Raw genomic sequence first — 11,390 nt, 5'->3', positions numbered from 1 at the left:
GCTTACCACTATGCTCCTACCACACCCAGACATTTTGCCATCTCAACACTGAACTTCCCATATTGTAATTGCTTGCTGGCTCACTTCTCTGTATTAGCCCATTTCTAAACTCCTTAAGGAGTTTGCCCATTGTATGTGCCTGGCACATGCCTGGCATGTAGTAGAAGAGAAAATACAAATACACATTTTTTAAATGACTTTCCCACTAATGGAAGCAACGAATGAATCCACTAGGGTCAGGTACTTAAAATTAGGCCATGTCTAAACAATAACATCCTAAGAAAGAAGGGGATATTTGTGCTAGGTCTTAAAAGTTGAGTAGGGATTTGCTAAGAGGATATGGTGGGAAGGGCACTCCAGAGAGAAGGAACAACATAGCCAAAGGCACAGGGCTATGAAAAATTGAAAATGCCATTTATTCTGTATTTCATCAAAATATATAAAGTTAACACACAAAGACTTGTTAAAGGGCCATCCATTTATATTAATTAAGATGCTTTCACTTGCATGAAGTAAAAGCTCCAACTCAAAGTTGCTTAAACAAAAAGGCAATATTTGACTCACGTGATTGGAAAGTTCAGAGGTGGAGGAAGCTTCAGGTTTTGATGACCCAGTCACTCAATGACCTCTTCAGAACCACTTTCTTTTTCTGTCTTCTGATATCTATGGTGCTAGTTTTACACCAACTCTGGCTTCCTTCTCTGTTGAAGAAAGGCTGTCTCCCACGATTGAGGCTATAAACATTTCTTTCACATACAAGGAGAGAAAGTGCATCTCCTTTCCTATTTTTTTCCTCACAAAACTTGTGAGATTCACTCTTACGGGCCTCTGACCAGGGAAGTAGAATGTGTTGATTGTCTTAAGTAAATCAGTGAACACTCCTGGACAATCTTTGTCAATCTTTGACGAGGCCAGCATCCTCAATGTACATGAACTATATAGAGAAGGAATTGATATCTAAATGAAAAAGGGAATTAAGAATGACTCGTGGGTCATCATTGCAACTGGAAGGATGGAGTTGCCATTGCCTGAAATGGACATGCTTTGAGAGGCACTATTTTGAAGAGGCAGGTCAGAAGGTCAGTTTTAGTCATGTCAAATTTGAGAAGCTCATCAGCCATGCAACTGGCCATGGAATGCAGGCATTTGGATATATAAGCACAGAGGTGAGGACAGAAATCTGGATGAGACATACAAACTTTGGCATCTTTAGTCTATAGATGTCATTTTTAAGCACTGCACTTCTCTGCAAAGAGAATAATGCAATGTTTATCACATGTGAGTGCTTAATAAATGTTTACACTTGTAATTACTATAAGGACCTCATGAAATTTTCCTAAACATTAATGATGATAATAAATAATAAAAATCCATGAAACAATAGGATTATGTGCAAATTTACTCATTTAATAAGATGAAACAAAGGAGTTTAATTTTTCAAAATCAGTTAAAAACCTTTTGTTAAGAAAGATATCCATTTTCATCATAATGAAGCTGTTTCCAAGTTAGTTTAATCATTTCAAATGAATGGTTTACTCAAATTATTTACATATTTCTAAACTTAGTGAATTTTTTGAAAATACTACTTTTAGAACCCTAAATCAAATTTCTCTTCCCCTTAGAGATGAACACTTGTGAAAGGATGCTGATAATGTTCAGAATGCATGATGTAAGATCGTAGTGGAGACAATGGCAGAGAATTGATGAATTTGTCAATTCAATAAGTGCTTAGAGAGTGTTGACAATGTGCCAACCCCTAGTCTAATATCAGAGAACTAAAGTTGAAAATAAAGGTATCATCCCTACCCTCATGGAGTTTTCTGTCTTATTTGATGTTTCTCAAATTGTGATCCACCTAAGAGAAGACAGGTGATGAATTAGTTGACTAGCACTGCACAGCAAATCGCCCCAAAACTCAGTAACTTAAAAACAATAATCATGTATTATGGGCCTGTGGGCCAACAGACAGAGCTGCTGATCTCGGCCGGAGTTGGCTGATCTTGCTTGGTCTCACTCATGTATTGGTGGTCAGCTTGTAGGTTGGCAGAGGGCTGGATGGTTTAGTAGGGCCTGTGTGCATTGACTTTCCTCCACATGATCTCTCATTCTTCAGCATGCTAGCCTGTGCTACTGAACTTGAACTCCCAAGGGACCAAGGAAATGAGCATAAGCAAGGAAGATTGCTTGAGGGCTAGGCTCAGAAATAGCAAAATATCATTTTCCCCACATTCTATTGAACAAAGCAAGTCACAAAGTAAGCACAAATTCAAAGATGAATACAAAAATTGATGAGAGGAGCTAAAAAGTCATATTGCAAAAGGCATTGCTAGGGAGAGTGGTAGGGAACTGGGACCATTTTTGTAATCAGTCTAGGGGATTTCTCAGTTTTAGTAAGGAATGTGATGGAAACATTTCTTTCTCTCACTTTTGACAAATTTGAGTTATAAAATCTATTAATACTTCCACAGAAATTCATTTCCTTTCTTGAATTGTGGTCATATGTGGTGCAGAGGCCCTTGACATTTTGCCTCAGCATCATTTCCTTGATCGAGAAAACATTTCTTGTGGGCGAATATATTTTCACATCATTTGCAAGTAGTTGCTTACTCTAATGTGTTAAATGTGCATTTTATATTATTCCCATTCTATTAAGTTATATTCTCATTTTGAGATGTGAAAAAAAATCAATGGCTTCAAGTGGTTCATTGAAGTGAAAAAACAGCAATGAAAATACTAACACAAATACAATATCTCAGAGTAAGATCGTAACTGAAATAGTGGATAAGACTCATATGAAACTCCTCCCTATCAATCCTTGTATCTTGAAACAAGTGGAAAATGTGGTGTTGCTAATGGGATACACAGCAACGATCAGCTAGACTTGGCTGATGCTAGATCCGAGATCATTTTCCTATACAGTATCCTGTACCCAACTCCCTGTCTTCATTGCTTTTAGTCATGAATATTTGCCCTAAGTAGAGTTGATGATGTTGCTGTTTTCGTAATATTTTCAAATAATATCTTTGTATGCTCAGATAAATAATTTATCTTTTTCTAAAACAAGCAACAAATAATGCTTTCCAGGATGAAATCAATTAATTTTGTAATTAAAGGTAGAAATAAACCCACAGCTATAGCCATTATTCAAAATTACATTTCTTGTAGTAAAAACTCTTGCAAATCACACAGTCACACAGAAGCCCAAAAACAAGCCAAAATGATAATGATACCTGTTATACTGGGGGAGAAAACGAAGAATATGCTATCAGCCAAATTCCCTTATCAGATGACCACCTTAGATGTTACATAGTATCACTGGCATATTGTTTACTATCTGGAGTGTGCTGGAGAGATGTCTCACATTACAGTCGGATGGCCCCATTCATGTGCAGACTTGGAATTGGTTCCCGGCACACAAGGCACAAGGAAGAGTGCTTTACACATTTCATTTTTTTTGTCTACTTGATCACTTAATTTTCATTGAACATTGTTTTGTGAGCCATAACACAAACCAAAAACAAGGCACTGGGATCTACAGGGTTAGAACCGCAACTGTGTTTGCATCAGGGAAGAGTGTGGCTGTTAAGATATAAAAGGTGGCAAAGAATTCTAAATTTCAGAGAATAACTGCTGGGTGATCAGCTAAATGCTGCATGTTCCTAATAAAATGTTGAAAGAGGCCGGGCACGGTGGTTCATGCCTGTAATCCCAGCACTTTGGGAGGCCGAGGCGGGTGTATCACGAGGTCAGGAGATTGAGACCATCCTGGCGAAGATGATGAAACCCCATCTCCACTAAAAATACAAAAAAAAATTAGCCAGGTGTGGTGGCGGAAGCCTATAGTCCCAGTTACTCTGGAGGCTGAGGCAGGAGAATGGCATGAACCCAGGAGGTGGAGCTTGCAGTGAGCCAAGATCACGCCACTGCACTCCAGCCTGGGCAACAGAGCAAGACTCCATCTAAAAAAAAAAAAAAAAAAAAAAAAAATGTTGGAAGAGTGAAAATGGTAACTTCAATAGAAATCTCTCTTAGCCTCTACCTAGCCAAATCATTGTTTTCACTCATTTTCTCCATTCTTATGGTCACCTCCATTCTTACCTCAGAGACTACTGATCATCTCATCTCCTTGAAATATTTTCTTCTCTTTGTCTCCAGGATACCACTTTCCCTTGGTTCTCCTCCATCTTCACTGGCTGCTCCTTTTCAAGTCTTCCTCATTTCCCTGTGCTTGTAACATTTTAGGGCCTTAGGGTTTAGTACTTAAACCTCATCTAGACTAATGGCTTTATGTGAGACGGATGAACCCCAAGTTGATATTTCTTACCTGGACCTCTCTTCTGAACTACAGAATAACTGCCTACTCTCAATCTCCACTTAGACTATAAGAAGACATTTCATTTTAACCATTCCCAAAACTGAACTCTGGATCTCTACCCCAAACCTGCTCCACTGACATGCAGCCTTCCCCATCTTAGTTAATGCAATTTCAGCATTCTAGTTGCTCAAACCAAAATTTGGGGGGTCATCCTTAACTCATCTCCATTTCCCCAACTCCCGTCCAAATCCTGTCAGTCCTATCTTCAAAATATATCTGGAATTTGGGCAATTCTTATTATTTCTGCTGCTAGCATGAAAGAGTTCCGAGTCTTAATTATTCACAGGACCTATGACAGCAACTAGGAGTCATGCAGAAAATATACAACTGACAATGAAACAAGGCATGAGTGAATGAATGAATTACCAGGATCAAAATATCAAGAGAAGGTGAATTGATAGAGTCATCCAGTTGTCAGCCACCCTTAACAGAATTCAATTCAATGAATAGTTTCTGAGCACTTAGCATGGGCCAGGCGTGTAAAATTTTTTCAGTTTTATTGAAATGAATTTTACATACAAGAAAATGCACCCAATTTAAGAGTAAGATTCAATGAGTTTTGAAAAATGTATATATCCATGTATACAATCAAACTCTTGAAAAATGTATATGTCTACGTGTACAATTAAACATTTCCATTATTTTCTGAAAACATTCCTCTAATTCACCCCCAACCCAAGCAGACGCTGACCTGCTCCCTGTCATTATAGATTAGTTTTGCCTGTTCTAGAATGTCATGTAAGGATAATAATGTGGTATGCATACTTTGTTATTGTGTTTCTTTTATTTAGTTTAAGATCCCTGAGATACATCCATGTTGCTGCATTTATTCATAGTTCTTTTCTTTATATATGAGTGGTATTCTATTGTATTAATATAGCATAGCTTTTTTCCCTTCACCAGTCAGTGGACATTTGCATTTCTTCCATCTTGGGGCTACTATGAATAAAGCTGCTGTCTTAGTTCATCTTGTGTTGCTATAACAGAATACTGCAAACTGGGTAATATAGAAACAATAGAAATGTATCTGGCCCATGGTTCTGTAGGCTGGGAAGTTCAAGATCAAGTGGCTGCATCTGATGAGGGCATTCTTGCTGTATCCTAACACAGTGGAGTGTGTCACATGGCAAGAGAGCATGCAAGACAAAAGAGATGGGTGAACTTGCTTTCATAACAAACCTAATCTCAAAAAGACAATCCTATTCCCACAACAAAGACATTAATCTATTCATGAGGGCAGAGCTCTCATGACCTAATCACCTATCTAAGATTCCATCTGTTGCATTGGGGATTTATATTTCCATCACATAAACTTTCAGGGATACATACAAACCATAGCAACTGCTACAAATATTCACATAAAAGTCTTTGTGTTGACACATGCTTATATCTCTCGGGCAAATACCTAAGTATGAAATTGCTGGTTAATATGTAAGTGATTCTTTAATTTTATAGGAAACTGCCAACTTATTTCCAAAGTGATTGTTAATTTGATACTCCCACTAGCAGTTTATAAAAGTTCCAATTGTTCCACATCTTCAGTATTGTCAATTTTTGCCATTTTTACTTGCCTGTAATGATATTTCCTTGTGATTTGATTGTACATTTCTCTGATGACTAAAGATATTGAGCATCTGTTTGCATGCTTATTGGCCATTCATAAATTTTTTGGGTGAAGTGATTGATTAAAATTTTTGCCTTACTTTTATTAGGCTGTTTGTTTTATTAAGTTCTGAGGGTTCTTTTCATAGTCTGAATATAAGTCCTTTGTTAATGTGCTTATTGCAGACACTTTTTCCCAGTCTGTATCTTGCCTTTTATTTCCTTAACAATGTGTTTTGAAGACTAGAGTTTTAATGTTCATAAAACCCAGTTTATCATACTTTTATAGAGTAAATTTTATGTCCTGCTTTGAAATCCTTGTCTACTCTAAGGTAACAAAGATTTTTCTCTTATGTTTTCTATTAGAAGATTTTGGGTTGCTCTTTACATTTAGACCTACGACTTTCAGCACTTTAAATAAGCTATTCTATTGTCTTCTGTCTCCATTGAGAAGTCTGAGGTTATTCTTATCTTCTTTTTCCTGTAGGTAATGTATCTTTTGGTCTCTCTGTCAAACTTTGATAATTTTTTTTTATCATTGGACTTATTTTTTGCCTTTGTGTGATTTTCATTGGATTTATCCTGATTTGGATTGTCCAACTTCTTGGTTATGCTTTTCATATTCACTCCTTCAGTTGTTTGTTTATCCATTCAACACGAATGTGATGAGAGCCAACGTACCAACCACTGGGGAAGATGCTAACGTGTCACAATGAGGCCCAGAAAATTCCAGATTTCTCTGAGTTTATGACCCACAAATGATGGTGATGGTCTCAAGGGAGGGAAGCTCAAAGAGAAGGCTTTCTTCGAGGGAACAGGGTTACCAATCTAATCAGGGCTGAGACGTGAAGGAGTGTATGGGAATTTGCCATGGTGTCTATCCATTGGAATTCCTCCCTTGTCTCTTATGCATTCTTTCCTTATTTTAACAATTCCCTTGCCAAACTTTCTTGGAACTTTCCTTGTACACCAATAATTTTGTTGATTTTCTCTGTACCTGTAAACTTGAGCAGGGGACTAAATTATTTTTGACCACTTTTGACCTACAAACATGGCAGTTTCAATGATTCGACCTGTATCTATGACATTGTCAGGCTAAATGACTCTGGTCTTGTAAAGTATAGTATCATTTTGTTGTCTTTTAAAAATGTATTGGAAGCAATATATAACAAAATCATCCTAGTTCCTTCTATCAAACATTTCCCTTTCAGACTATTTTTTCTAGACCATTTTTTCCAAGTTGAATCATATTTTCCTTTCTTATTGATAACTCCATCAGATGGTGGGGTCGCTGATTCCTCCTCTGCGCTTTTGGCTAGACCCCCCACCCCCCGCCCAGTTCCTTTTGTTAGCTTGTTTATTCTTTCCTCCATGATACTGCTGAGAAATAAATTAGTTCTACAGACTATCAAAGTAACATATCAACTGCTTTTCTAGAAGGAATAAACTCTTGAAGGATTGCTTTTATTTCACTGTTTTTGAGGGAAAAGCAAGGTTATACAAAAACTGCACGACCTGGTAGGCTCTTGGTATTTGTTCATAAGGCTATTGTCATCACATCTGTAAAAACAATGCCCACAGACCTGCACAGAGAATTGTAAACTAAAAATGGGCAGGGAAACTAGAACCTTCACTACAAGGAAATTATAGTGATTCTTAGCATTACATAATCACATATCCACCGCCTTTCTCACCTTCTCACAACTGCTGTGGAAAACACTGCCTACTCTGTTAACCTTGGTTTACCCACAATTAAAATTAGAAATACATTCTTGGAACTTTCTCTCTTTGCATGCCACTTTTCCATGGTACTCCTCAAAAAGATAAGCTTTACCTACAAAAGGACTTTTCGTTGCTATCTGGTTGTGTGTAGAACCTGACAGAACTGCCATGGTGAGTCAGGGACATGCTTTCCGGGCCTAACTTATCAGGATGTACCCATTTTCCCAGAGAGGGCTAAATGAATATGAATTATGCCAATCTTGTAAAAAAAAAAAAAAAAACTTAGCCAGATTCAATCATGTTTTTAATTTTGTGTAGATGCTGCTACTCTGGACTCTTTCACTGCTGCTGGGAGCAGTAGCAGGTAAGAAAAATATGAATATGGACCTGGGAAAGATTCACTGTTCAACAGTCAAGAGGGTTACGGCAGCTGAATTCAAGCCATGATGTGGATGACAAGTGAAGAGAGGGAGATGCATGGCTAACAGCACCGGTGCTTGGAGTAGGGTTGTCAGATAAAATCTAAGACACCTAGTTAAATTTGCATTTCAGATAAATGCCAACTGTTTCCCACAAACATGTGATATATTTATATTGAACATGTTATTGCTTATTTGAAATTCAAATATATATATGCAAGTGAAATTTGAATATATTTATTGTTGTTGTTAAATCTAGCCACTTTAGCTTAGGGTCAAGTGAGGGGTTTGAACCCAGGTTCTGCCACCTACAACTTGATTATCCTGAGCAAAATCATTAACCCCTCTGTGCTTCAGAATCTTTGTCTGTAAAATGTAAAGAATAGGATTCCCCCTCTCCCACGATGTGAGAATTAGGTCAGATTAGTAAACCATCTTGCCTAGCACCTGGCACATGGTAAGATTTTGAGAAAAGCAGCGCCCACAACAGCTACTACTCTTACTCCTACCATTAATCTAGATTTATCCTACTCAGGAAAGAGAACCCTTCTTTAGATTGTTCCTTTATGGAGTGACATTCAAGCCTAGAGTTGTGTTAAACTATGGATTTTTTTTTGTTTGGTTGTTTGTGAACAGCTTCTTCATCACAGGAATGGAGATGACCTTCAGTACAGCAAGGATGGAGACACACGGGTTTTGCGACCTTTCCATAAAACTTAAGCTCTCCATTCAAAGCCCAAAGTTGTATGGGCCCAAAGTCCAAAGTACCAAGGGCCAAAGAAAACATTTGAGTTTAGAGGCTAAAAGGAGTCTCAGATTGGGACTGGACAGAGACACAAGGAAAGGGAGGTGATCTGGAGCCCAGGGCAATATTTTGAGAGGTCTTTCCATAATTCCTGACCACGGGGCATCATTGCTGAAGCAGCCGAGTCTTGGGTAACAGATTTCTGTTCCTGCAGTCTCCTAGATGTGTTTCAAGGGTATTAGTTTAACCAGAACACTCTTTTTAATAGCCTGTCTGCCAAAATGTGAGTTAATTTACATTTTGTGGCAGATTTTCCTCCTCTGTTTCCCCAAACACCCTCTTAGCCAAACACTCACAGAAAATGCCACTGTTACATACAGGCTACTGTTTCTAAAATCTACCCCATAAGATCACCATTTAACAAATGGTACCGTGAGGTACCTAAGTATGAGGAAATTTATATATATTTTACTCTATACATAGTATGAGGAGATTTATACTCTATACATATATATATTTACTCTATACCTAGTAAAAATTCCCAATATTATATGTTTATATAATCTCCCAATTATATATATATATGTATCTCTATATTAGATGAGTAGAGTACAGATATATATAGATACACACACACATACACACAAACGCACAAAGCCTTCCATTGTGTGAAGAGAAGATCCTTACCACCAAGATTATAACAGATAAGTTATCCCAAGTTGAACAAATGCAAACATGTTCTGATGACCAGGAAATAGCAACATAGTGATGATTGAGAATAGCGTGGTTGTAATGGGAGAATCATTATTCAGAAGGATCCCTGAATGGTAGCACTCTTCTACTTACCGCCTCTCTCCATGTACAAATGGCTCTGTTGGCTACTATAAGAAACTGACAAGAAACACTTTTCTGCCTAAACAGGAACTCACTGCAGATCCATCAACTATCAGGCATTTCCTGGGTCCAGGCAGTGGTTATTTAATAACTAATACTAAGATGTTTCAAAATTTCAGCAAAAGTTCCTACCATACTGATGCATTACAGCATGTCCCAGGACCCTGTTTTTCACTACTTTTTTTCTTTTTTCTTTTTTTTTTTTTTTTTTTTTTGGACACACGGTGGGCCAGGCACAGTGGTTCATGCCTGTAATCCCAGCACTTTGGGAGGCTGAGGTGGGCGGAGCACCTGAGGTTGGGAGTTCGAGACCAGCGTGACCAACATGGAGAAACCCTGTCTCTACTTAAAAAAAATACAAAAATTGGCCGTGCGCGATGGCTCACGCCTATAATCCCAGCACTTTGGGAGGCCGAGGAGGGTGGATCACGAGGTCAGGAGATCGAGACCGTCTTGGCTAACACGGTGAAACCCCGTCTCTACTAAAAATACAAAAAAATTAGCCGGGCGTGGTGGCGGGCGCCTGTAGTCCCAGCTACTCTGGAGGCTGAGACAGGAGAATGGCGTGAACCCGGGAGGCGGAGCTTGCAGTGAGCTGAGATCGCGCCACTGCACTCCAGCCTAGGCGACAGAGTGAGACTCCGTCTCAAAAAACAAAAATTAGCCAAGCGTGGTGGCACATGCCTGTAATCCCAGCTACTGGGGAGGGGGAGGGGGAGGCAGGAAAATCATCTGAACCCAGGAGGCGGAGGTTGAAATGAGCCAAGATGGTGCCATTGCACTCCAGCCTGGGCAACGAGAGCGAAACATCTCAAAAAAAAAAAAAAAAAAAGAAAAGAAAAGAAAAAGAAAGAAGAAAGAAAGAAAGAAAAAGAAAAATTGGCCAGGTGCGGTAACTCACGCCGGTAATCCCAGGGCTTTGGGAGACCAAGGCGGGCAGATCACAAGGTCAGGAGTTCGAGACCAGCCTGACCAACATGGTGAAACCCTGTTTCTACTAAAAATATAAAAATTAGTTGGGCATCGTGGCGCCCGCCTGTGATCCCAGCTACTCAGGAGGCTGAGGCAGGAGAATCGCTTGAACCCGGGAGGTAGAGGTTGCAGTGAGCAGAGATTGTGCCACTGCCCTCCAGCCTGGGCAACAGAGCGGGACTCCGTCTCAATAAATAAATAAATAATAAAAATAAAATAAAGACGGAGTCTCGCTCTTATGCACAGGCTGGAGTGCAGTGCCACAAAGCTCAATGCAGCCTCAAACTCCTGGGCTCAAGAGATGCTCCAACCTCAGCCTCCCAAGTAGTTGGGACTACTGGTGCACACCACCATACCTGCTTAATTAAAAAAAAAATAAAAAATAAAAAATTCTTTTTTTAAGACAGGCTTTCCTTATGTTGTCTCCAGCTTGTCTTGAACTCCTGGTCTTAAGGGATATTCTCCCATAGCGGGGATTACAGGCCGGAGCCATTGCACCTGCCTCTCTTTCATTACTTTTCAATTTTCATGTGATGCACTAAGAGATCTCATCTTGCCTGAACGAATTCTTTTCCTAGATTTTCACTTGCTACTCTTTGATCTCCTCTGATAGCAATATCTTGGGAAACTGTGTAGGTTTTCAGTTTTGGCTTCTGTTGTT

Source organism: Piliocolobus tephrosceles, chromosome 9 (assembly GCF_002776525.5).
Source record: "Piliocolobus tephrosceles isolate RC106 chromosome 9, ASM277652v3, whole genome shotgun sequence".
NCBI lineage: Eukaryota > Metazoa > Chordata > Mammalia > Primates > Cercopithecidae > Piliocolobus > Piliocolobus tephrosceles.
Note: the sequence above shows the minus strand (reverse complement) of the source record.